Source organism: Syngnathus typhle, linkage group LG21 (genome assembly GCF_033458585.1).
Source record: "Syngnathus typhle isolate RoL2023-S1 ecotype Sweden linkage group LG21, RoL_Styp_1.0, whole genome shotgun sequence".
Taxonomy (NCBI): Eukaryota; Metazoa; Chordata; class Actinopteri; order Syngnathiformes; family Syngnathidae; genus Syngnathus; species Syngnathus typhle.
Genome location: NC_083758.1, coordinates 3,429,316 through 3,455,842, shown reverse-complemented (window position 1 = coordinate 3,455,842; position 26,527 = coordinate 3,429,316). Strand labels below are relative to the sequence as shown.

The following is a 26,527-nucleotide window of genomic DNA, read 5'->3' as shown; positions in this document are numbered from 1 at the left end:
CACAGTATGTCAGTCAGGCAGACGACAGGGTGGAACACTGAGTGTGAAGGAGACGGGAAGGAAAAACAACTCACGGCCACCGCGTAACGACGACGTGTCTCTTCACACTTTCCCTTCATTCTGACAGCGATACAACAGTGGTGGTCTGATTGCCAGAATTTACCCGGCTCAATAAAAATACATAGGAGAAAAAAACCTGGATTCATTTCATGGCGTCAATCATGGCTGGAACAAAATACTAGCTACGTGTAGCTTCAGGCAAGATGGACTCATGGTTGCTTTCACATTAATCTTTGGGTATAGCGCCAAAATGTCACACGATTAGCTAATAGCTAAACCTACGAAGCTAAGAAGAAAATATGACGTTTAGGGCTGTTATTTGTAAAAGGTAAGAAATTCGTAGACCAAGGTTTCCATCACTTCTCATGTGGGATCTGACACCAAGCCAACGAAAGCTGCGGGGGAACCCCTGGCTTGTTGACTGACCGCTGTGGCATTCAAGGTGTGCTAGTAGTTAGCCCCCAGGTCCATGCGGCCTGCTAATCTAACCTCATCCCCATGCTGAGAGCTGAGGAGAAGGAACTAGAGTATTACCGAGAGGGCTGATGGTGTTGGACGTGAAAGGGGACATATGTCTGGAGGCTTCCCAACTGATTCCTCTCTCGGCCTCGCCCTCGCTTAGCTCCAAAGAGGTGAGTGGCAGGTCCGCCTGTTATCGCTGCCTCGGAGCATTTGGGAGTAGTCGGGGAGGTGGTGGTGGTGGGGGGGGGCTTCACACCTCTCCGTCATGTTCGTCTATCTCCTTGCAGCACAGGTGTCAGTTTGACTGGACCACCTGCAGGTACACGGTTCCTTTGGCAAGAAAAGAATACTCGTGCTTTTCATTATTTCCAGACCACGTTTCCTAAGTCGTTAAATGGACGTGGTCCGTTGTGCCAAATGCAAAGTTTGGCTTGTCGTTTTGGGAGTTGGCAGAGACGATTCTGATAATTTTATGCTTCCAACAAGTTAGTGGAAGGGCCCGTTCCTGTTCCAGGACTGTGCTGCAGTCTATCAACGCAAGCTGATGTGGAACAATTTGAAAACACCAAACACCTTTAGTATAAGAACGGAGCCAGATACGGTTCTCGTTTCTCAATATCGAGAGCTAAAATTCAGAGAAACACTCCGAAATCTCACCAGACTATTTGCACAATTCCATCAGTCAAGTCTGTGTCTTTCTATGTTATTTCCTTATTATTCCACTCGATACCACCCTTTCATCCACCTCATTAGAGTCACAGCAGGATGTTAGAGGCGACAGGTAGCGGCCTTCATTTGATGCCGACAAATATCTGGCCGAGGTGGGGGGAAAAAAACTCACATTCATGTTTTTCTTTCAACCCAATTATTTCCTATTTCCTCTACCGTTTCATTTTTCTTCAGATTGTCAAGAGGTGCTGCTCGAGCCATTAAACAAGTCGGTGGGCTCACACCACCCGTAATATCACAGGGACCAAGTCAGGCTTTCAGGCAACACAGTCATAACTTGTGAACGTAGTCATCCCGAGGTGCGGGGCTAGCTTGAGCATCGCTAACCACCAAGTTTATGCACAGAAAATTGTTCCAATTTGGAATATCGCACTTGTGCTAGCGATCGCACTGCCACGCCTGGATTAACTTTCCACACTGCCTCGGCCAAAATGTTTGAGTTCAGACCCAAAAAATGCAAATCAAAATACAGTTCTCTTCCCATTTAAGCAACAACAGACAGACCACCATTCTTCCACGTCGGCTACATCCCACCACTACTTTGATGGAACATAACGAAAGGAGGATCAGATTTTCTTTTGAACTAGAGTTCATGACCCCGTGATGACCTGGAGATGCACATACAGGGAATAGAAGCAGGAATGTTATATGAACCGCAGCTCCTCTGGTGATGGACTTTGATCAGAAAACACCCCCAATACCCATCTTCATGTAACCCATCAGTTTATCTCCATCAGACCATCAATCAGTAGCTCACTCAGACAGGATGCTGAGTCTCTCTCGGCCTGATAATGACCTATTGACATCCTCGGCTTCAATTGGAAGGTGAGGGGCATGACTTTTAGACCACCCAATTGCTGACTATCTCTGCCTTTTGTGTCTACTCGATACTAATCCTCACCGTGTTGACCAGTGCGACAGAGCGGTTAATCAAGTTCAAGGGTGTGATTGACTTCATTGGAGATAAATGTTGAGGGAGTACGAACCTTGAACAAATTTCGAAGAGAAAGTTTACCGAGAGAGAACTGCCTCTGTGAATAATAGATGGGGAGCTGACAGCCCAGACATTGTCTGAGAGCAGCCTGGATCTTGTTACGACAGAGTCCCAGTAACCTTTGTACACCAATAAAGCTATCCCTGACCTGTCCTAGTTTTAGAAGAATGATTTTACTCGGAACATACATGAACGAGTATGTAACGACTCGTATGTGCTGAGCTCACAGTCAGCCCCAAAGTCATTAAGTGCAAATTTGTTAGTAGCTTATACGTCCGCCGCCTCTCGTTCGCTCGCACACGCGTTGTGATTTATGACTCGGCCTACAAAGTTTCTAATTAAAAAGAAAAGCCCCTTGTAGGCAATTCCTCAGAGATAAGCAGGTGTGGATTCCTGTGTTCTCCGTACGTATATACCCCCCCCCCCCCCCGCCACTCCCTCGTCGCCTGCCCCGAGGCCACTTGATTCGTCTTTGTATTCCTTCTTCGGCTTCTCTATTTTCCAGCTTTTACTCTGTTATTAAACAGACTGGCACGTTACTTGGCCTGTTCGAATTGTTCCCCCCACTGAGGTGCAAAATTGCTTTGCTGGCACAGCGGCAGGCGGCGGGTACAAAGCGAAGCAGAGAGTGAGGAAATAGTGAAAAAAACAAAACAAGAGGAGGGACCGCTGTAAACCCCCCTAAAAGCACGAGTTGATTCACAGAGCACAATAACAATAGAAAAACAAGAGTGAGGAATATAGTTGGGATGCATTCAAGGTATTAAATACATTCCACAAATTGCCTTTGCTAAAATTAGCACCTAGCTATCAAGGGCAAATATTAATTTCACGCCCGTGCTTTACACTGTAGCACCTAAGCGACGCATTGTGCATGGCAACAAAGGCTTCTAACAATCAAGTGTGTTGTTTCAGCGTGGTTGCTTATCTAATCACAAAGATGAGTCAACAAATAAAAGGAGCGTGCAAGCGTGCGACAGCGATAAACCCGAACGACTGCTTTGGAAGGCTGTTGTCAGTATAATGCAATTTCCAAAATAATATTGTGAATATAAACATTCAGGGTTGTTCTGTAAGGTTTTATAGCCTCTTAGCTTCCACATTAGAAGCCCTTAGAACACACTATGTCAAACTCAAGGCCCGGGGGCCAGAACCGGCCCGTCAAATCATTTTATGTGGCCTGCAAAGGCAACTCGTGTGTCAACTCAATGTTTCTTGTTGAAATACCTAAATTATTAAATTATGAATCATTGCAAAAAAAAATTTAAATCCCACTTTGAAATTAAATTAGAAAATGTTTTCTTTTTATGCTGGATTCTGTTGTGTGTATGTGATAATATACATATGATAATCATTAATGGCCCGGAACAAAAAAATAGTTTGACATCCCTTCCTTAGAAAAATGTAAAAGGAAAAAAATTGTTTTATAAAGTGTATACAAGTGGATATAAAAAGTCTGCACACCCCTCTTCAAATGCCTGTTTTTTGTGGTATCAAAGTATGACCTTGAGATGAATCATGAAAAAACCTTTATCATCAATAATGCGACTAAAACCACAGGGATTGTTTACCTTCCCAGACTCCATTTTGAATCCTTGATAGCGACTTATATCAACAAGGTAAAGCGATGACGGGAGTCACGACGACGAGAACCGCGACGAGGGGAACCGCGACGCACCAAATAGCGGATAGCGGGGGCCGTAAGCTTCTGCTAACGCTAACAGACAGATAAAAGTTCATTCTTTCTCTCTGAGAGACATACACAGACACGCAGAAGAGAGAAAGAAGTCTAAGAGGATATTCCGTGAATGGGGACTGTCAGCTGGTGTTGTGTTGAAATCCTCTTATACCTCCAAATTTCAATTAGGTAGGGAAGCGCTTCGCTGGGGTGCGCCGCAGCGCTCATTGCCGCGCCACAAGTACAAGGTGAACGAGGAAGGATTTGTCACGCAGGAGACAGGCCCGCTCCCCCTACGATTTAAAGAAGAGAAAAAAAATGCGCTCCCTCAACTGACTGCATTTTGAGTGACAACGGCGTCGCACTCGACGCCACTCCAGTGTTCAGCCAGCGCTGTCGCAATTGGGTTTGTTCCACCGAGTGAAGTTTGAACTTCGCCGCGTGACAGCCGCAATTACGCCGCGTGTCAGCCCCCTCCAAACTTACCGTAATTACAACACCCCAACGCAGCCTGGCATTTTCCCGCTGAGTTTTCGCTTCGTTTGAACCGGGACCGCCTCCGTTGCCCGTATTATAGTCGACTAGGCAAACTTAAATCAAGCGCAAGGTGTCCAATTGACCGTTGTTGCGTGAAGTTAATAACAGCCAGATGGGCGTATGCAAACCAAAAACATGCTACATGAAACTTTGACAGGTTTGGGCCAAGGTTTTAAAAAGTCAGACCCCGAGGGCAGCTTCTTTCCGAAAGTCATTCATGAGTAACATTCCCTCCTATTGACGGATAAAGACGTCAAATTTTAACTGGGCTGCCAGTGACTGATTTAATGGTTCCCTTTATTTGTATCCTCCCAGTGGCACCATCAACCATTTTCTTCCCACAAAATCCCTTCTCCTCTGACTAAGCAGCCTCTCTTTTCCAAAACTTCACGCCGTCGTTCTCATCCTCTCACCTTACACCTCGCCTATCAAGCCCCCCCCCCCCTTCAGTCCCACCTTCCCAGCCGGCTTTCATCCTCCCCAGGTTAGATTACTGCAAAGCACTGCCTGTCTGCCAGCATTCCTGAAAGCTTTTCATCTCTGCTCCGATTCATCTGGGAGGGGAGGGGGGGTGAGCTAGCGAAAGAGCGATTCCAAAGCAATACGGGGGGCGATGGGAACTATCCCATAAACGCCCACTCGTAGCTCTGAGGGACAAACCACACATATGATGCAAAAAGGGATGCCGACACACGGGAGTTAGCATATTGTCGGAAAATGCATGTTTAGTCAAGACATCACCAGTCAAACATTTCTCCCCACCAAGCAGATTAGAAAAGCGGCTGTCTGCCATGTTTCCCACAGACGTGTTTGTCCAAACAGTTAAATCCGGATCGACTCTGGCAGCATACAAACGAGGAAGATTGAAGTGAGATCACCGCGGTAAACTTTGTCGGAAAAGACGAACTTGAGACGATTGAGAATACCAATCACATTCAGATCTCATTAGTACGTAATTATTTTGGTAAATTGGCTATTAGTCAGTAAGTCCCTCAGTGAGTTTGAATCAAGTTGAGTCATGTGACTACTGATGACACAATCCTCTCAAAGTATTGAGGGCATGTAACCCCTAAAGTGATATTTATGAACCTGACAGTTTTTCCTGACCCGGATCACCCTCGGCCTTTCATCTTCCTGCTGTCGCCGCTTTATGGATGCACAGCCTCAGCCTTGGCATTGATGCCGCATTCTTCAGTGTGTGTTGGAAAGATAACACACTGCCACACAAACTAAAATCCCATTCATCGCCTCACGCCGCATCTCTTTCATCATTCCGATGCAGAAAGTGTCGCGCATAATGACTAAATCATCTCTTGTGTTATTATGACGTTCATGTTCGGAGCGGCAACGACGCCGAGCTGATTTATCGGGTTTTCTTAAGCGGCCTCACTTGAGCGGGTTTACGACAACTCGCAGATGTTGGACGGCGAAACAAAGAGCGGACGATAAGACGACTAGAAAACCTGAGCTCGGAGAAGTAATTGTTTACAAAAGAGTCATCAACTGGGAAGTGTAATTAGGACACAGGCTAGTTTGATTTCTTGGTGGATGCGGAAGATAGTATATTATGCTGCGCCACAGAAAATTAAATTACACGCATCGTATTCGGGATGGTTGAACGATGATAGAGCCGATGTGTAGTGATTTCGTAAGCATGAACAACTGCGATTGAGCATTAGTCGTATTATTAAGTCTAATATGGTCGAAGTGCATACGGTCTCTTGATGAGGCATCCATTTAAGTCGTTTGACCACTGTGTTGCGCTGCAATCTATTCTCATTTCCTTTGCTCTGCTGGAAAACTATCATTTCTACCTCCTGTGGGCTCAGGATTTTACCACGGTTCCTTGACTTACCACCATAACAAAGCACATGAGTCCAGGGGGTCTACGGCAAGAGATGAGGACTCCAGGACTGGAACAGGTGAGAGGATTAGCTTCCTTAGCCGTCTCTAGCTCTTTAGCATTTTGATGAGGTGGTTGAGGGGGTCACAGGGGTCTGGGTCTGGCGGTTCATGGCTACTTCTAATCATACGTCATAGTGATTAAATGTGAGCGTCAAGTGAGAGAGATACTGTTTGTGTGAAAAAATGTGGGTGCATTAAATATCACGTGTCTCGCAATTTGGGCCTTTCCTATGGGCATTCCTCCAAAGCTGCACCGGTATGGTACCTGATAACAGAGCGGGCATACGTGGATTAAGACTCTATTGAAGAAACTGTAATTACCTGCTGATATGAACATTATTATTAGGACTACCGGGCAAAAATTGCACCATTTTCTTTTTTAAGGAGAAATCAGTCAAGAGAATGGGAAGGGTTAACTAAGCTGGGAGGGAAATGACCTCACCGTGATTTTACAAAGGACGACTAATATCGCGGTAGATTGTATTGTTTAGGGAAATCTATTCGGGAATGGGAATTTCTTCGGTTCTAGACAACATTTCAAGTGAATAACTCCCAACAGTATTCCGACTTGAGTACCATTTTTTTTGGTTACTCAGGATCAGGGGCATTGCAATCAATGTGACATGTAGTCCAAGTGACAATGACATTAGCTTGCAAAGCCAATTGGTCAGACAAAGCCACTGTCACTAAAGGAAAGGACAGAACACGCCAAAGGGTTCAGACTTGAGATCAAAGGTGCGTGGCAAACATTCAAAACAGAGACTGAGTTTTTTTTTTTACAGAATTTACCAAAAAACGCTGCTGAACAAAACCGAAGCCACACCAGGGGTCCCGAGCGACTCTTCTCTATTGGACAAAAGCTCTTGTCAGTCATCCCTGGGGGTCAGGACGGTGGTCAAAACTCAAATGAGGGTGGGGACAATGATTCTCTGGCGTGTATACACTCTGAAAGAATGCATAGCTAATCAACTTTAATGGGAGCGGTGTATAATAATGTTGAAGTGACGGTCTGTTTGAGTCAGAATGCCACTGATGGCTATTGAACTGGTTATAATGGAGGAGTCCATGAAGAGGAGTCATTGACACAGGCTGACGTCCACGTCACGGTGCTTTTTGGCCGGAATAAGAGCGGGAAAGCACTCGGGCTTTAGGCTACGAATGCCGGAGGTGCGGCGGAGGGGCTTGAGGCGTTGACCTCGGGGCGTCTTGGGGCGGCGAGCACAATTATGACTGTCACTGGAGCTTTACAATAACACCGGCTTTGTCTGCCCGCCTCGTTGGTTCTCACGCAGACGTCCGACGATAAAAACGTAGATTGATTTCCTACAAGTGGATAGATTATGCGAAGCGCTCGTCGAACACGGCCTCAAAAAGCCGCTCGCTCCACGTAAATATGACGCAGCCGTGTGACTAATTATTATTTACTCAAGTTTGTGTCCAGACAGCTTTGCATTCCTCACCAGCAATGAAAGCAGGACTTGTATATGTGTGTAATTAATTGGATATGTTTGTAATTAGAGGGGGAGCGACGCATGCCTGGGCTGCTTTTGTTTTTGCTGTTGTACTCGACTACTGCACATGAAAAATAAAACCTGATTATGCACAACACTAATTACAACTGTATTATCCAGGCCCCCTCACCTTGCAGGGTTAATTCTTATGTACATGCGTGTTGTAGATGCCGCACATACTATCTGGCATGATGTGGGAACACTATAGCGACCATTGTGCTGCAAAAAATAAATATAAACTATAATAAATTAAAAATAATATATGCATGAATATCAATCAATAAATAAACACATAAATATCTTTTATTTACACTATAGCGACCATTGTGCTGCAAAATAATAAAATATAATAAATAAAATAAAACATATATACATAAATATCAATAAATAAATAAATGCATAAATATATATTTTCTTTACACTAAAGTGACCATTGTGCTGCAAAAAATAAATCTCAAATATAATATATACATATATATATATATATATACATAAATATCAATAAACATATTTTAGAAAATTATGTATATATTATATATATATATCATATATATATAAGATGTATACTATATATATATATATATATATATATATATATATATATATATATATATATATATATATATATATATATATATATATATATATATATACACACACACACGTATAGATATATATATATATATACACACACGTATATATATATATATATATATATATATATATATATATATATATATATATATATATATACATGCAACCAACATTATTTTGTACCAAATTCAACTAAATACTCGAGTGTGCACACAAAATAATGGCGTTTACAAACGAAGGACAAACACATCCTTTGGCGACAATGAGCGAGGGAGCAGCGAGTCAACCAGGCAGCCATTGAAAATTGTTCAATAAGCCACTTAGCTTGGTCTCCAGATTGGAGCTGTGCAAATGAATGAGAGGCAGAGCGGTGAGCGGTGCTTTCACTTATCTTTGCTTCTTGCCTGGCAGGGAGGGTCGCTAATGAATCCGTTGTGTATGTGTGTGTGTGTGTGTGTTTGTGTATTTGCCTGACTGAAATTTCAAATTCCCACAACCACATGCGTGCACTTCAAACTCTGACTAAAATTGCATCTGATTAACACCCACCACCACCACCACCACCCTTGTTGGTGTTAATAAGCTTTGCCTCCAGCTGCTTTTATTCCAACAAACATGAGACCAAACAGGTTTTTTTGACAAGGCGTAGTTAAATAAGAAACTTTTCATGCACGTCACACATCATTTGGTGCAATGGAGGACATTTGGGCACCGTATCTGTTTTTCCATTTTTATTTCCATTTGGTATTTGACTCAAAATGCAAATGCCCGCTTCTTAACTGGAAAGTAAAATTTATATTTATGTAAATAAATATCTCAGATTCTCAGGCAATTAGATTTTAAAAGCCTGCAAGCAAAGTAGACAAGCATGCAAACTTATTTTCCAAAAGGATGACACCCCGGTCCCAAAAGAAGTAGTGGGTCCCTCCGGACCCTTTCTCTCTTTCTCCACAACTCCATAACCCAGAGTTGCCATGGCAACAAGGACTTGCTGCTGCGTCGGCATGGCAAAGACTACAGATGGAGAAGGTAGAGGGAATAAAAGGAGAGTGGGAAAGATGTGCACGTCTAGCGAAGGTACAAGGAGAGCAACATCAAGTATGTCCCCAAAATTCATTCGCACTTGAAAAATCAATATCCACTTGTCCTACTTCTTCCTCTTTCCCAGAAACTCCCTCATCGGCTTCCTTTTATGCCTTCCTCACTCAAGTCCTATTCTTTTTTTTTTCCCTCACTGTCCGTGCCTCCTTCACATCCCATGCACAATGAATTAGTAATGGCACGGTTGCAAGTCCACAGTGGTGGCGGAATGGTAATTATGAAAATGTCAATCCCTGGTTACGCCGTGAGAATGAGAGAGTGGTCATTAATGTCGTCGACATTTGCACTTTGTTGAGCTGACGGGGAGGACGAGAGCTAATTTGGTAACGTTCACGAGAAAGGACAATCGGTTTAATGGTGGAAGACTTTGGGTCATTTTGGTATGGAGGTTTGTGATTAAAGGCAGTTTGTGTTTCTGGTTGATATTAGCATGTAGCATGCATTAGCGGCTAACGGCTAACCTGGTTGTCTGGACGGAACGTTTCTGGTCGGGTATACTTTGGATTCCTGGAACAAGTTGAAGATTGTAGGCCTGGGATTGTGATTAAAGGCAGTTTGTGTTTCTGGTATTAGCATGTAGCATGCATTAGCGGCTAACGTTTGATATTAGCATGTAGCATGCATTAGCGGCTAACGGGTAACCTGCTTGTCTGGACGGAACATTTCCGGCCAGGTATACTTTGGATTCCTGGAGCGAGTTGAAGATTGTTTCCACGGAGAACGTGGAATAACTTTTATTCCAAATTCACACAGACCGAAGGAAGGAACAGTTAGCCTTCCATCCTCCTTTAATGCTACATATAGCCAACATGGGTGGAGGCAATAACGTTTCTATCTGCAGTATATCTACATTTATAGATTCCCAACTAAACGCGGAGTTGTCACATTGATGTACCAATCTGACCCGAGCAGGTCCAGCTTGCTGAAACTCACATCAACCAGATAAAGATGCTCATAAAGGGATTTATATTGGCTGTCACAGAGTATATAGATTCCTATCTGGCACATACAGATGTACACGTAAACACGTACAGGTGCCGGGTCTCATTCATCTTCACAATTTATGCTTGCAATCCCTCCACACCTTCACTTCTGTGATCTCACTGGCTGATTCTGGTTGTGATCTTCGGGGGGTATTGGGTGACAAGAGGAAATCACACCGATAGCATCAGGAAGCTTCCCTCACAAACAGCCCCATCGCCTGCCCAGCAATCCATTACTGCGACATACGCCCGGAACCGAAAAATCCTGGATGCAGACCATCCAAACAGAAAGACATTTTTTGACACTGTCGAATGACAGATTTAATAACACCCATCCATCATTGCAGCTTTAGTCTGAGTCAATGGACAGATGGTTGAAATCTTGGATCCAGCATGATTAAAACGAGCTTTAACGAAGAATTTGGCCAATGTAGAAGCTCCCGCGTTTTCTTCTTCATTGCATTACGTAACACGTGCGGTAATAAAGTGGCTAATTAAAACAAACGAAGTGGCTTTTTACGACAGCCCTCGCCTAAGTGTACATACAATTTTGACACAAAGTGGAGGTGGGAATGAAGAGGCACAGGACATATTCATCAACAAAATCCATTAGTGTAAAAAAAAAGAATGAAGATAAACAAATTCAAGTGTCAGAATGCTTACGGCCACACAAGTTTGCGTCGTGTGTGTTTCGAAAAGTTATCGCCGAGCGTTATCGGGAGTCACTCAAGGTCGCCGTGCTTGGCTTTAATTAACGCGCAACCGCCAGAGGGAGGCTCCACTGATACACCGAAATCTGAAAACATCGTTGCAGGCTGGCTGCACACAAACACGACGGCGATAAATCACACTAATCCGGGGCACTCTTTACACTTCATGTGCTGCATAAATCAGCTGGAGCACACATTTTATGGAGAACAACTCTATTTACAAGTATATATACAGTAAATTTGCTGAGATTTTTTTTTGTATGCTCTGCTTTCAGTATATTTCGGGTGTAATTCCACTATTTACCACTAGATGGTGGCACACTATTTAGTTTAACACTGACCAATAAAAATTGACAGGCCAGTATTTCAGTTCAATGACTATCCTTTTGAATCCTGCTTTTTACACCTACAGTGATGACTGCAGGTTTACGTTTGAATTGAAACATGCTGTTTTGTATGAAGTTGTCAGCAGATCTTAGCATAATCTCCTCTTAACCTCCTTCACATTTGCCTCTGACCTACACAGCTCCTCCCTCGCCTTCTCCTTCTCCCTGTTGAGCAGGGCCAACAACTATGAAGACATATGTGCAAACACAACCAATTAGAAGCAAACTCCGGAGAAAACTTGCAACTCAATCCCTTTGGTTAAGAAAATAATGAAGCAGGGCAAAAGAATATAAACACGATAAAGCCGGGGAAAAAAAATGGAACAAAATGGAAATAAAGAGAATAACAAGAGCTACAAGGACTAAAAAGAGGCCGTGATGTGACTGCAATGCAGTTTTTACCACGCGACTACACAGCACAAAATGAGACCAAAGGAATGCGGCGAGAACAAGTGAGGGAGAAAGAAAGGAGAGCTACGATGCCTCTAGTGCCCGACAGTCGGCCGGATGATTTATGGCCAACATTGTTTTGTGGTGTAATTGGCCGCTGGATCACTCGCTACTTCTTCGTCTACTTCGTCTTCTTGTTGGTGTGGGAATGGGGACATGAGAGAAGCAGAGGTGTCTGTGGATGGACTCAACCCAAATGTGGGTTTGCTGCAAGGAGAACGAAACTAAAAATATTGACCGAAGCTTTGGCGGGTCTCGTGAATTATGTTTTTTGAATGTCTTATATTCATGGAAATGGTTTGACGGCCTTGTCATTAGATTATCAAATCACTGACGTTTTGTAATATTCAATATCTGGAAATGTTCTTACGGGAGGTGTTAACTTTCACTAGAACTGTAGTGTGAAGATTCATTTGTCTATTAGCTCAGAAATAAGCTTAACATGCTAATGCTACCGTGCTAATACTAAGTTGATAATACTAGCTTCACTGGTAGAGCTGGCAATTTTTCCCATGGGGGGCCATCAGGGCTCAAGGATATCTCAGGGGCGTAGTAAAATGTTTTTAAATAAAAAGAACCAAAATCCTTCAAAAGAAATATTGATGAATATTCAATATAAATACTCGACGGTGATGGGTACAACCCAAAAGAATATGAAATTACCCAAAGGTCAATTATCTGGCCTGGCAGCTGGGGGGGATGGGTGTCCAACCAGATTTTAAGGGGAGGCAGTGCCCCCACTGTCCCCCCTCTACCTCCACCAGTGACTAACTTGATAATGAGCTTATTACCTTTCTCCTTAATCTTGGTATCATTTAGCCATCACGTGAGCATCATTATCAGGTGTCAAAACCTGAGTAGCAGCCAATTTCACAACGATAATTAATTTTACTGAAGTAGCAGTGAATATGTTCTCTATGCCCACCGGCTGCGTTGGTCCCGCCCGACATTTTGAAGACAACATGGAACAAAGGTGAATTGATAATACAGCACCGAGCAAACGTGAGTAACGCCATCAGAATTCGGAGATGTTGTCTCAATTTACTCCTATGTGACATCACCGCCGCCAGCTTGACATGAAGTCATTCTGGAATTCTTAATGTGGAATGACATCCAAACACATTATATATTCCCGAACTAAATGGTGTTCGTGGACAGAATGAGAGTTTCCTTTCTCGCTAGTAAGCGACGCGAGTTTTAGTGAGAGACTCACTTCAAACGGACATCGTGTGTCTTTTATCTGCCCATTCATCCGACGCAAACGCACACACACACACACACTGAAGAGATGGAAAGGGAAGATGACACCAAATTGGGCCATCATCAACCCATTCAAATGGCCGTTATCAGAAGTAATTTGGACTCAAGGGAAGGGCCCAGGACTACCTGTTTTGAAGCGACACACGCCCTCTAGTGGCCATGTTTACAATGACCCTCCGCTGTGTGAAGCAGGTGTTCCATTCAAAGACATTGTTTCTGCTCAGTATGACTAAACCGGGGCCAGTGACTTCACGTCTACACACACATTAAAGCCTCCGGGAAGGAGGCGGAGCATGTGTCGATGCATGAGAGAAAAACAAAGGAAGAAAAGAAGCAGACTTGCTGTAATAACTCTTTCCCTTACCCTGAGTGACACATGCACTTTTGCCCTCAGGAGTTGAAAACGACAGTGGGAATGAAACGTGTCAAGACACATTTGACCAAACTGCAAACCAAAGCAGACACACAAAAAAAAAATACCTCACAAACAGCCTGAGGGTTAAAATCCCCCCAATGATTTCCTATCATTGCATCATTGCCGTTGTTTGGTGACATCACAGGAGGCGGAGGTAGTTTGTAAAAACTAATCAGCCATTCACCCTTGAAATTCATAGTCGATAAAACCCAATTCGAGTGCTCTGTAACATTTCAGGAGATGATTAGCTCGAAAACAACTTTCTATACAGTGTACAGGAAGAATATATTAGACAGTAACAGATGTCGAGGTCAAAAAAGGCAGCCAATGAAAAGAAAACACACACAAAGACAGAAGAGCTCCCGTCCAAACTTCTGTCTCAGTAACAATAAAAGCGGCGACAAACTTTGTGCCGGGAAACAGGTGCGGATGAATATTCATGGCCGGGGCCGAGTCGTATCCACCCGCAATTGTGCGAGGGAGTGAGTGTTTTGTTGAGCATGTGTCTGGATATCTGTGTCCTTGCGTGGGTGGTCGAAAAAAAATACCACCAATGCTTAGTGAACAAGAAAAACAGAGTAACTGCAGGAGTGAATATTCATGAGTCATAAATAACAGCAGGGAAGAACAAGCGATGAGGTCAAGTCAATCAACGGGATGTCAAAATGGTGCCGAATTGCAAATTTGGGAAGGGAAAAAAATATCAACACAAAATGATCAAGTCACAACACAAGGCCTGGGAAGTGGAGACGGGAAACAAATGACAGTGTTTCACCCGCAGAGAGACAACAATACATTATTGATGTACTCCTGTTTCCCCCCCAATCAGCTGTGATTGGATTCTTCTTCCATCAAGTGGGCAGACGGAGACACATTACGCTGGAGAGGAAATCTGAGAAATGGAGTGCTGTCGTCGCTATGATTGGCATTTGAATTCTGAACGATCCAATAGTACTACCAGCGACCTCCTGGCAGTTTAAAGTCACTGACTTTGTGTCTTGCTTCACGTATGTTGCCTGACCTCAACACGTCACATGATGTCAACGGGCCTTGTATGAGAGCAGTTAAGAAGGCAGAAGTCAGCAAAATGTCCGCCGTGCATTGCAATCACAATTGGAGCGGCCACAGCATGACAAAATGTTATAAATTGGAAAAAAAAGGGGGATGGTGAAGAAAATAGGCTTGAATGGAAAAATGTATAGAATAAATAAATAGAATAGTGTGTTTCATATTTTATAGCGGTTAAGTATTTTGCAGGTTTTATACACTTAAGTGTCGTGTGCAAACTGTCTAGTACAAAGGTGTCAAACTAATTTTTGTTGCGGGCCACATCGGAGTTATGATTTCCCTCGTGGGGCCATTAAAGACTTAAATAGAAATAAACGGGGGGATATTATCACAACACGCAACAGAAAAATTCAACAATTTTCTAATTTATTTTGATATTAGGATTATCACAAACATTGTTGCAATATCTCAGTTTTGGTACCGTATTTTCCGGACTATAAGGCGCACCGGACTATAAGGCGCACATTCAATGAATGGCCCATTTTGAAACTTTGTCCTTATATAAGGTGCACCGGACTACAAGGCGCACCATTAATGCATCATGTCAGATTTTTAATCCAAATCAAATCATTCTCCGCAACAAATGACTTTATAATCACCAAATAATGATCCATAGTCTTTTTGATTCATGATTCATAGTCTTCAGCGGGCCACTTAGGATTGATTTAATGACACAATGCTTCGGGCCAGTTTAAATTGAAGAATTTGGTCCATATATTAGGCGCCCTGGACTATAAGGCGCACTGTTTGCTTTTGGGAAAATTTTAGGTTTTTAGGTGCGCCTTATAGTCCGGAAAATACGGTATTTTAATAAGAAACATTGAATTGACTCACATGATTTTGATTTTGCGGGCCACATAAAATGATGTGACGGGCCAGATCTGGCCCCCAGGCCTTGAGTTTGACACCTGTGGTCTAGTAAAATATAGCATAGCAACGTATACTGTATAGCATATACACACACACACACACGCGCACACGCGCACATGCACACACGCACACACGCACACAAACACACACACACGGAAAGATATACATGAAGACACGTTAGCATAACATAACAACCCATCAAAGCTAACTACTTAAAGATTGCAGAGGTGTTCCTATTTCCATCTCTACCTTCAATCACGCATCTTCTATTCACACCACCCCATCCACCCTTGCCTCCATCCAACCATCCTTCCTCCTTTCCTTCCTCCAGCTGCCTAGCCTGCTGCTCCATTCCGCCGCCCCTTCCTCAGGTGAGCGAGCGTCGGCACCCGCCCGTGACGCCGCACTGGGGCATGTGGCACTTGTGCCGCCACACATCTCATCTGCCTAAATTAGCATGCATTAAGCTCCCACGTTTGCCGTTAAATTGCGTGTGAGGCTGACAGAGTGCACCATGGGTGGCGGACGGGGGAGGAACCTGAAGAAGTTTCACGTCTTTTTTCAACCAACTGTGTGCCGCCTTTACGGGAAGCCGTTTAAAAAGCCGCGCCGGATTTAATGCTGCTGCCTGAAGCCAGACTATTGTTAAGGTGTGTGTCTTGAGCAAGCAACGTGTTATCACTGGCCACCAGTCCCATTGCAATCATCACTAAATAAACACGCTTAATAAAACATTGTCTCCACACTGGTTGGTAGTCACACTGTGAGAATGGATTTCATGCTTGGTTAAGAAAATGTGATCATATTATTGTGCCAATAGAAAACAAAATAGTATGTAGCGAAAATAATACACACCTGGTGTTGAAGGAATCATTTCAATGGCGCCATCAAAGGAAACATGGAAAGAAAGAGATGATAAGAATTAGAAATAATCAAAGAGCGGGCACAAGCGTAAAATAGGCATTTACTAATCGCCACATGCGTCAAACTCATTCAACTAAATTCTGCAGGGGGTTGTTTGTGCAAAACCAAAAACTACACCCATGGGCTGAAATGATCAAATTTGTCAGGCTTGTATCGCAAATTTGTTTCTTCTCGCCCGTGTTAGCGGTGACGGCGTGTTTTGCCAGTGCTAGCCAAGCTAGCTCATAGCTACATAGAAATCCAAGCTAGTTTTTGTGTATCGGCGATAGAGTGGGTATTAGTTCTAGGACTTTGAGACTGCGCCGATTTCTGAGACCTCTTTATTGCTATAGAAGGGACATTATGAAATATTTCCAAAAATTAACCCAATTCCCATATCTTGACACTGAATGAATCCGGGTCATATGATTTATAGATGCCAATGTTTTCATTACAGTCGTACATTAGCGGGTAGCTTTGGTTAGTTTTTGGATTAGGGTTTATGTTCCAATTTCCAAACAAAGTGGACATTTTTTAAATCACAATGGCTGCATAAAATATTGATTAGCCCCATCACCATGTGGCTGCATTGGATTGTCACATCACAAGAACTGACAAACACACAAAGTGCAAAGCTTTGTAGGGATTACAGATAAAAGGCCATAACAGAGCCACAATTGCAAACATTCATAATGGCTCGGCCTCGTGGCGCGATTGCATCCGTCGTCGTGCGTGTGATAGTGATGAGTCACCGAGGCAGAGAAGGGGAAAACAGAACATAAAGCTGTTCCGAAGCATCCAAATTGTGCACAGAGGTAATATATAAACACGACAGTTCAAAGAAGGTGTTTATATCCGGCTGATGGAAAGCAGTAACTCTGTTCCGATCATTCTGATTAAAGCAGATTGGTCTCTTTAATACCACTGACTTGTATAGGCGTCACGGTCATGGTGGAAGTATCGACCGACCAGTCAACCGTGACTAACCAAAGAAGCAAGACTAATTTAGATTAGACATTCATTGCAAGTATAGGTTGTTTCTATGGATGTCGATTGATCAGCGAGACCCGCCCACTTAAGTCAGATCACTTTAGATGGAAGTGAAAATCCATATGGAATTCCCAGAGGGGATCACCGCCAAACCCGTCTCCTGTACCGCAGCAGGTCAAAACCAGACCGCGTCCACGGGGAGCCACTTAGTGCATTATCATATTTCATATTTGCTCGCAGCATATGTAGCCACTCTGAGAATACGCCACTTTATTCGAATTACCATTTATACCCCGCAAATGAGATAGGAGACGATGGGAGCGTAGGAAGGAGAATTATGGAAATTGTGATTACATTCAACAGATGGGCGTCGTTTCGATGAGAAGGCTGACATTTGGGGCGCGGGAGACGGATGCTTTCAAGTGGAGTCTTCGAAAAGTGAGCAAACACTTGGAAGGAAAAACGGTTTCGCTACGAAACAAAAGAAGGTGCTCCAGTGCTTGTGGGGTTTTCTCCGTGCCGTACTTGCAAAACTAAATCAATTACAGTGCAGAACTCATAACGTTGTTTCACGCCGGCTAATAACCAGGCGTAATAGGAGCATAATTACCTGACAATGGGGTCTAATTGGCAGTAATCAGAGCCATGTGAGCCTGAGGAGAAGAGTCCACGACATGGAGATTCTTGCACACCTTTGCGATATTTTTAGCTGTGTCATTTCACTTGATAGTTGTCATCCCCATATAATTATTCAACAGCTTCCAATCCGCCTCTCCTCTGCACACAGTTAGATGTACTCCCATTATTTATTGATTGGCATATAGACTAGGGGTGCAGGATAAGACCAGGGCACATGGGTCCCCACAAGGGGGCCCGACCGGAATTTCCATAAAAGATATTTAAGACGGGTGAGTCTCTGTATTTCATCCAGCACGACTGAAAGACATACTGAAATGATGAAAGTACAACGGAGACCTCATGAAATATGAACGTCATATAAGAGTGGAAATAAGGGAGGAGGGGTTACAGGGTTTTCAGGAGAAAGATTGGGTGAATGTGTTATAAATCTAACATATGCCGTCTCAAGATTTATTCACACCTAGGTAGCCTCCAGTCAAAAGGGCACTCACCATTTCACCAAATGCGTAAAAGTGAAGTGACACCGCGTGTCATTAAATTCCGGCACACTTCCTCAAGATCTGCTGATGCAAAGGCAATGTCACGGACGAGAATAGTGCGAGTGTTCTATAATAACCTAGTGAAAGGTCAGCGATGGTTTCTGGAGTCTCTTGTCAGCAAAAAAAGACAATGCTGGTCATATATTTTCATTTGCGTTTGGAATACCGTCATACAAACTCAAGAGGGAGCTCCCACGGCTCTCCGCGAGGTCCCCCTCTCAAGTTACTCTATAAATGATCTGTTGGCCATCATTTAGCAAGTCTGCATGTTAATCATTCATCACAATGAACCGTCCGGCGCGCAGGAGACTGTTAGCCAACAGTTGTAAAGATGGAGAGGAGAGAGAATTCCCGGTGGGATCGGCTGAGGAAGAGAAGCACCATGGATCATGCCATGAACATTAATCATGTTAGCCTAGTTTGTAAAGTGCAAACATGCGGAGATGTCTCGGAGAAGGGAAGGGAGACCATGTGGTACCTTAGACAAAAGTGTGACGGATAGAAAGGAAAGACTTTAATGGCTGTCAAGAGTTTACAGATTTCCGCTTCCCAAATATGGTCTTGGTGATGGACTTGCAAGGTGGTGACTTGACACATGAAAAAACAGAGTAGCGTATTTTCCGGACTATAAGGCGCCCCTAAAAACCTAAAATTTTCTCAAAAGCCGAAATATATGGACCAAATTCCTAAATTTAAACTGGCCCGAAACATTGTGTCATGAAATCAATCATAAGTGGCCCGCTGAAGATTATGAATCATGAATCCAACAGACTATGGATCATTATTTTGTGATTAGAAAGTAATTTATTGCGTCTGAAGTTGAAATAAAAAAGATAAAATGGAGAATGATTTGATTTGGATTAGAAATCTGACATGATGCATTAATGGTGCGCCTTATAGTCCGGTGCGACTTATATAAGGACAAAGTTTTAAAATGGGCCATTCATTGAAGGTGCGCCTTATAGTCCGGTGCGCCTTATAGTCCAGAAAATACGGTAAAAACATCAATGTTGGGTTGGGAAATTGGTATCTGGGTCTTCAGTTGGGTCTTAACCAATCAGTAATATTCAAACAGACTGATGTCATGGCCAATGGAAGAATGTAAAACCCTTCTGGGAGTATACAGGTCTAACTCTAACCGACCACTACTGCGGAATATAAAGTCTGGGACATTGTTATTCCATATTCTCGAGCACCATGGTGACAGCTGTGTTTACATGCCACCACACAAGCCCAATTCCAACCTACGCACGGGTGACATTCCCCGAGGTAGCCGACTCAAACAAGTGGTTGACCCACACGTATGGCGGTCTACTTGCGTTTGTCTTCCAAATGTCTAGGTCATAAACAGCAACAGCTGGAGTCGCTTCTAATTAAATACCTGTGCATCTGTCTCGGGTCCCGAGCGGGGTGTCGCGCCGGGTAAGCGTGGCGGGCCTTGTGTGTATTGTGCTTCGGGCGTGCCAAACGTGCTGTTCCTCGCTGATTCCTTCCCTCGGATTGCTCTATCAACATGCAATTACTTTCAACTCTGCATGCACACTTTAATGTGGCGTCATAAAAGATATGGCCCACGATGGGTAGGACTCAAGTGGACCCCTTACTGTAATTATTAGCGTCTATAAAACATAAGGAAATAAGGCTGCATAGAGAAGTGTAGAGTGGGCGGGGCGGAAACTAAATCATATCTGGAAGTACATAAAAGAAATCCTTGAGTGGATGCTTCTGTTGTGATCCTGACAAAGATGGTGAAAGAACACTTTGTGAGTCATCAATGCCATCCAATGTCCAATTCCGGACGACATCAGTGTGGCGGGGCTGCATTCAAGTCATCACCTTGCCTCGGGCTACTTCTGCCTCAAAATTGAGGTCAGATGTCAGGGCGTACGAGCGCCTCAAACGGTTGAGTCAATACGTCGTACACGCGTGTGCGTACAAAGGGGGAGGGGCGGACACGCATCCTTAGCTCATCACACCCCAAGGGGGGGGAGCGGCGGTACTTGACCCTCTTCCATATTTACTAGTCGCTACTGGCGTCAACAACGAGTCGTCTATCCTCGGACATTTCGCACAGTATTACTTAGATCAAGGCTTCATGACACGGAAACACAAGCCGCCTTGTCCCTACACCCAGTAGTCATATTTCGAGAGTTTCAACGGAATATTAAACAACCATCATGGTAGCTTGCCGATGAGACGCTCTTTTGTTTGACGGATCCAAGTCCAGATCCAGCACTTTGTCGCAACGTCCTTCAGCCTATTCAAATCCAGTTCACACTCGAGTTCAGATCGGCTTAAGCCAATCATTGGCTTTCCTGTGTTATGTTTAACCTGCGACCTTTAGAAGTGATACTCTAGACGACTAGTTGATCATTGGACTGTGAAGAGAATAGGAAGCCCGAGGACATTATTGACTGAGATTTATGACCGACAGAAGAAATAAAGGTGTCGGACCCCAGATGTCTTTCTACAATTACTTGCCGTGTGTGGTCTTCTGGAGAGTCAATATAAGCTTGGACATATATGTTATTGGCAGGAATCTGTTAATCAATACACTTGATTGGCGTGGTGTCGGGAGGCCGCTTGAAGAAACAGAGGCTTTGCTATTTAAAGATTTTTCCCTTAGAGAGGTTAATGGACATTTATGAATGCCAAGGTTCAAGAATATTTCAAACACACACCATCTGCTATCCCGATCCCTTAAGGACCAAGATCTTGTGTGAAGACGGGAGACATGAGATACAGTTGCTACTAGTTGGCCAGTTTGCTTTCAGGATGCTCTTTGCAGATCTTATTCCAGCCTCAGCTCCATTGTGGGCTGGTGTGTATCCTAGACCAGTCAATAGCTCCAACTCCTTCTCCCAAGAGGTGAGCCCTTCTAAAACATGCATGAGTCTCGGAGCTGGGAATACGCCATCAGAAGCCTTGAGGGTTTTTTAAAGCTGGTGGAATAGCTAAAAAGCTACGTAGGACCATCTTTCCAGGATTACATCTGAAGATTTTTTTTATCTGTTCTAATATTCTTTTACTGTTTTTTTGCTCTTGCTCCGACAGCGTGTTTTCCTTGCATAAATCAGCCCTAAAGCCTCCACCAATGGGCAGGGGTACTCTTACATCCCACCTGCTCTATTGGAATATATAAAATCCCTGTACCGATTGTGCAGAGCTTCATTTTATCACCAGGAATTACCCAGGGAAGAAGCTCCAATCTCATTTTACCAAAACTTTTGAACATTTTAATTTAAAATTGTACGATAAATCCCATTTGGAAAACGGCAGGATGAACGAAATGAGGATTGGGAAATTTCGGCCTTATGAATTTTTGATGAGGCTAAATGGCCCCGTTGTGTGACCCAGCTGCTGAGAGCCAGGTGGGCTTTCAAGGGCGGGAAACCGGGATTGACAAGAAAGGACCTGACACACACATTTGGCCATTTTCTTAGCTGAGAAGAAATTTGCCTCTAAAGATTTATTTGTTTACTTCCCCAAGTGCAGTCAATGTTTTTCCTCTTTCCTCTCAGTGAATAAAGTTGAGGATCAATGCACTGTCATGGCTAATGTGGACTGAGGGCAACCCTTCAGAGTGGAAACTGGGTCTCGGTATCAGAGCATGGCTGACACAAATCACCGTTTGACAGTAAAAGCGGAACGACAAATGGGAAGAGCGAGTGGATGAAGAGAGGGAGGACGGATGGAGTTGATGGAATGGAGGAAAGGACTCGATGCTTATCGCTATATTTGTCATTAACGCCAGAGAACGTGGGAAGTTGAAGTTGAGAGAAAACTCATTCACTACCATTGACGACTATAGACGTCAAATTTGAACTGTGAGTGAGTTCAAGTCGTCTTCCAAACTACTTTTGTTTTTGTTTTCGTCGGCCTTCCTCTAATCGCCTCGTCCTCCGTCTTCCATTATGAACAATGATACTTAGCGACAATTACAGCCTTCGTTTTAAGTGCCGTCTTTTATGGTTACCAAATGCACTCATGGCGTTTTAGACCCATTGATTGGACTCGATCAATACGGCATCTTGGGGAAAGTTTGGAGACGCTACATTAGCGTTACTCCCAGATGCTCTGAAAGCTCCGGGCGGTCGTTTGTGGCGATGGGTGCTAGTTCATTAGGTTAATGGCTGACAGCAGGTGGGTTGCGTTTTCTTTTTAAACGCCATTTTGGTTTCTCTGCGTTATTTTTCTGTGGGCAAATTTGAATGCAAACTTTTTAATACAATTCAAAATATTTGTGTCGACACCATCGGACGGCGACAGATAAGATTGCTTCGCTATCTTCCTACGGAGCGCCAATAAGCTAATCTGACATGTCGGATTCGCATTGGGGCCGAAACGGATGCGAGATGGGACGGCGCTCAACCCGCAGATAAGAGAATTGATATCGATTGTGAGCTATATTGCTCACATTGTGTCCTTCGGGAGACTGTACTGTGCTCTGCCATGCTGACGGCATTGCACAAATATATTGATTTGATAAACATATTTCCAAGCAAGCTAGCGGCGGAATGGCACGCCCAAAGAATATCAAATTCTTTGCCCTCAATCTTTTCTCGAGCAATACAACTTTGCACGAAACGGATAAACTCGACACTTTCCACAGATGAAAGCCCAATAAAAGCACATGCGGGGGTACGCCTCGCCCAAATATAGACGGGAGTGCGTGCGAGTGTGTGTCGCTAACAGGCAGCGCGAGTACCCAGGAACTGTGGAAATGTTTTACAAGCTCAAAGCGCCTCTGGAAGGCTGCACATTTTTTTGAGCGGATCAGCGATCCCACTGTGAATTCCACGCATACTCTTTGGGAACCCCCCCCCCCCTGTTCACCCTACTACCCATACAGAAAGCAACAATCATCCTCATTTTATCTCCCGCCCTCACTCCTGTTCCACTTCTGGTACGTACATGCACTCCGACAACCTTTCCCTATTTTTCTTTTCCATTCTGCCTTTTCTCTGAAGCCCTGAGCAATTACCTACCAAGACTCTGGAGAGAGAAAGAGAGAGAGAGATAGAAATGCAGGGAGGGAATGCACTAGAGTGTAAAATTGGTTAAAGTATGGAAAGAATCATTATAAAGACGACCTAAAAACATTTATGGATAGATGCTAAGAACGAGCACATATTGTGAACCTGAATTTGAAATGGAAATGGCAATAATAATTTTGGTGGGTTTTTGGTTTATTTCTTTTTTTATTTACTATTTTTTATGTGAAGATGAGAAATTTATTATTATTATTATTTTTATTATTTTTTTATTTTATTTATTATTTTTCTCTTATAAAAATTATAAACATTTTTACAGACATAATAGAAACCTCACAGTAGTTGCTGCTTGGGCCTTAACTATAATTCCCTTTATTCAAAAACAATATTTCAAACTGACGCATTCACTTCCTGTTTTGATCCACAACATGTTTTGAGGAAAAGAATGTTGCTGATTGTTTTCCCCAACAAAAAGCAGATGTTTGCAAATGCTTAATTTGATTAAACACAAACAGAACCCATCTGCTTTCATTGAGGAGGACAGAAATCTGACAACACTCTCTACCCAGAGGCGGAAATTCCGACAAAGTCTCTAACCGATTAACTATCAATTCGTCATCGATTAATTCTATAACCAATCAATTCATCGATTACAAATCCAAACCGTGACAAATATGACTAAATTCCCCATATATGCGGAGAGTGCAGAGTTCGCCGACTTCACTAAGCCCCCTTCCAGGTTGATCCATTTAAATACACAATGGAGGATTACGTTTTCATCTGGCCTACACTGCAGAACATTGTCGCTTTAATGCAACCTTAGCACATGCTAGCAGGTTTGCAAGACTATAAAATTGTGGCCGACTCAGGCCTGTCATGGTCAGGTTGGGTGAAGGAGGAGTAGGTGGGGGGTTGGCTAAGACCCCCTCTCCAATGTGGAGTGCTTTTGAATTGGTTTTGGCTTGAGGCTAAATCTCCTCACAGACACTTTTTTTTTTTTTTCCATCTTCTTCCTTTACCAATTCACACACATCTCAGCCAACTCCTTTGGCTGCGTGGCAGGTGTGAACGTGTGTCTCCCCGGCGAGTTGGTTTCTGAAACAATGGCGGACCCTCCTCCAATTGACTGATTCTTCCTTTGCTGTCACGCACTGACAGAAGAAAAATACCGACGTACCCGCCCACCAGCCTCACTCAGACAGTTGCAATGTGTCTGCTGGCTACATTCAGCCTGATTAAACCGCTGCCTACTTGTAATTAAACACCGTGCTTTGTGGCAGCATCCAGATCCGATACGTTGCGTCCATTGGCACAATGCCTCACCCCTCCCTCGCCTTTCAGAGGGGGGCCGCAGGTGGCACAATTGGCAGTAATGTGTTCTAATTGTTGGCAGAGCTGCCTGGGTGGATACGTCGCGGGGAGTTGAAGCTTGGCAAGTTTACAAGCAGAAGGAGGAGGCGGTAGAAAAGGTAGAATGGAGCTATCGGCCAGAATGAACACGTCGCTCGTGTGTTCCTGAGGAGAAATTGGCATGGAACAAACAACGGAAAGAAGGAGAAGGCTGCTCCCGTCACGTCCTAATGTTTCTCTCGATGTTGTTGTTATTTTTCCACAGCTCAGAGGCAGCGAGAGCGAGGCTCCCTGGGGTTGAGAGAGTAAGCCGCACCGCATAGCTCTGGATCACATGACCCCCCCTGTGAGGATTCCCTTTATTAGATTAATTACTGTACCCCCCGCCCCCGCCTTCTGCCTTCATTTTGGACAAATCTATTTTGAGGGAACTTTCAGCACAAAAGAAATTGGCCTGTGAACCTGTGAAGCCCTTAATCATTCTGATGTGCAAAAACTTTTCTCCATTGCTACACCGCAAAGAGTACCGTATTTTCCGCACTATAATGCGCACCTAAAAACCTCCAATTTTCTCAAAAGCCAATACTGCGCCTTATAATCAGGTGCGCCTTATATATGGACCAATATTGAGCCACTACAGCAGGCGTGTCCAAAGTCCGGCCCGTGGGCCAAATGTATAAATCTTATATATGGGCAAAGTTTTAAAATGGGCCATTCATTGAAGGTGCGCCTCATAATCCGGTGCGGTTTATATATGGACAAAGTTTTAAAATGGGCCATTCATTGAAGGTGCGCCTTGTAATCCAGTGCACCTTATAGTGCGGAAAATACAGTAATGCTCAATCTTGAGGGAAAAAAAAAATTCACTCAAACACATATGTGGAATACACAGCTTGACTCCACACCGCTTGAGTTCGGAGGCAATATGTCAGTTTAAATGCACAACGGTGCACTAGTAACTCTCTTGCAAGGCGAGGCAAAGATATACATCAAGTGATTTAAATTGTGACTACCTCATATGAGTCGTTATCACCAAAGTCACACAGTAGAGTAACGCCGCCGTCGCATCACATGCGGCCATATTGCAGCCGGGCAGCCATTGGCTGTTATCTATCAGGATGCACACAACTAGTTATGAACACACAATCTAATCGCTCTCTCTATTGCACAAGATGCTAGGTCATCTCCATGTGTGTCGCCATGGAAACAGCCAAGAGAGCGTAAAAAGTGACGGGGTGCCAGCCCAAGGTTACTTAATTCATTCATGTTTTAATAATGTCACGCTCTTTAGGAAAGTAGCACTGCAGCTATTGTTGGTGTGATGGAAATTGTACCAAAGCTCAACTCAAGGTGCGACCTTGAGGCAATCACTTTTGGATCTGGAAGATTTGTTTAGGGC

General features: G+C 43.7%; 1 protein-coding gene across 3 annotated transcripts in view; it reads right to left on the bottom strand.

Annotated features, from left to right (window-relative positions):
* plxna4 (plexin A4) overlaps positions 1-26,527 on the bottom strand; it is a 105,548-nt gene that overhangs the window by 39,804 nt on the left and 39,217 nt on the right. The window contains exon 1 of one of the 3 annotated variants that reach the window (XM_061268364.1): positions 8,007-8,025. The exons of the other annotated variants lie outside the window; for them this stretch is intronic. The gene's annotated coding sequence lies outside the window, so the exon portion shown is untranslated. Of the gene's footprint in view, positions 1-8,006; positions 8,026-26,527 lie in introns of those variants that run through there. 3 annotated transcript variants of the gene reach the window in all.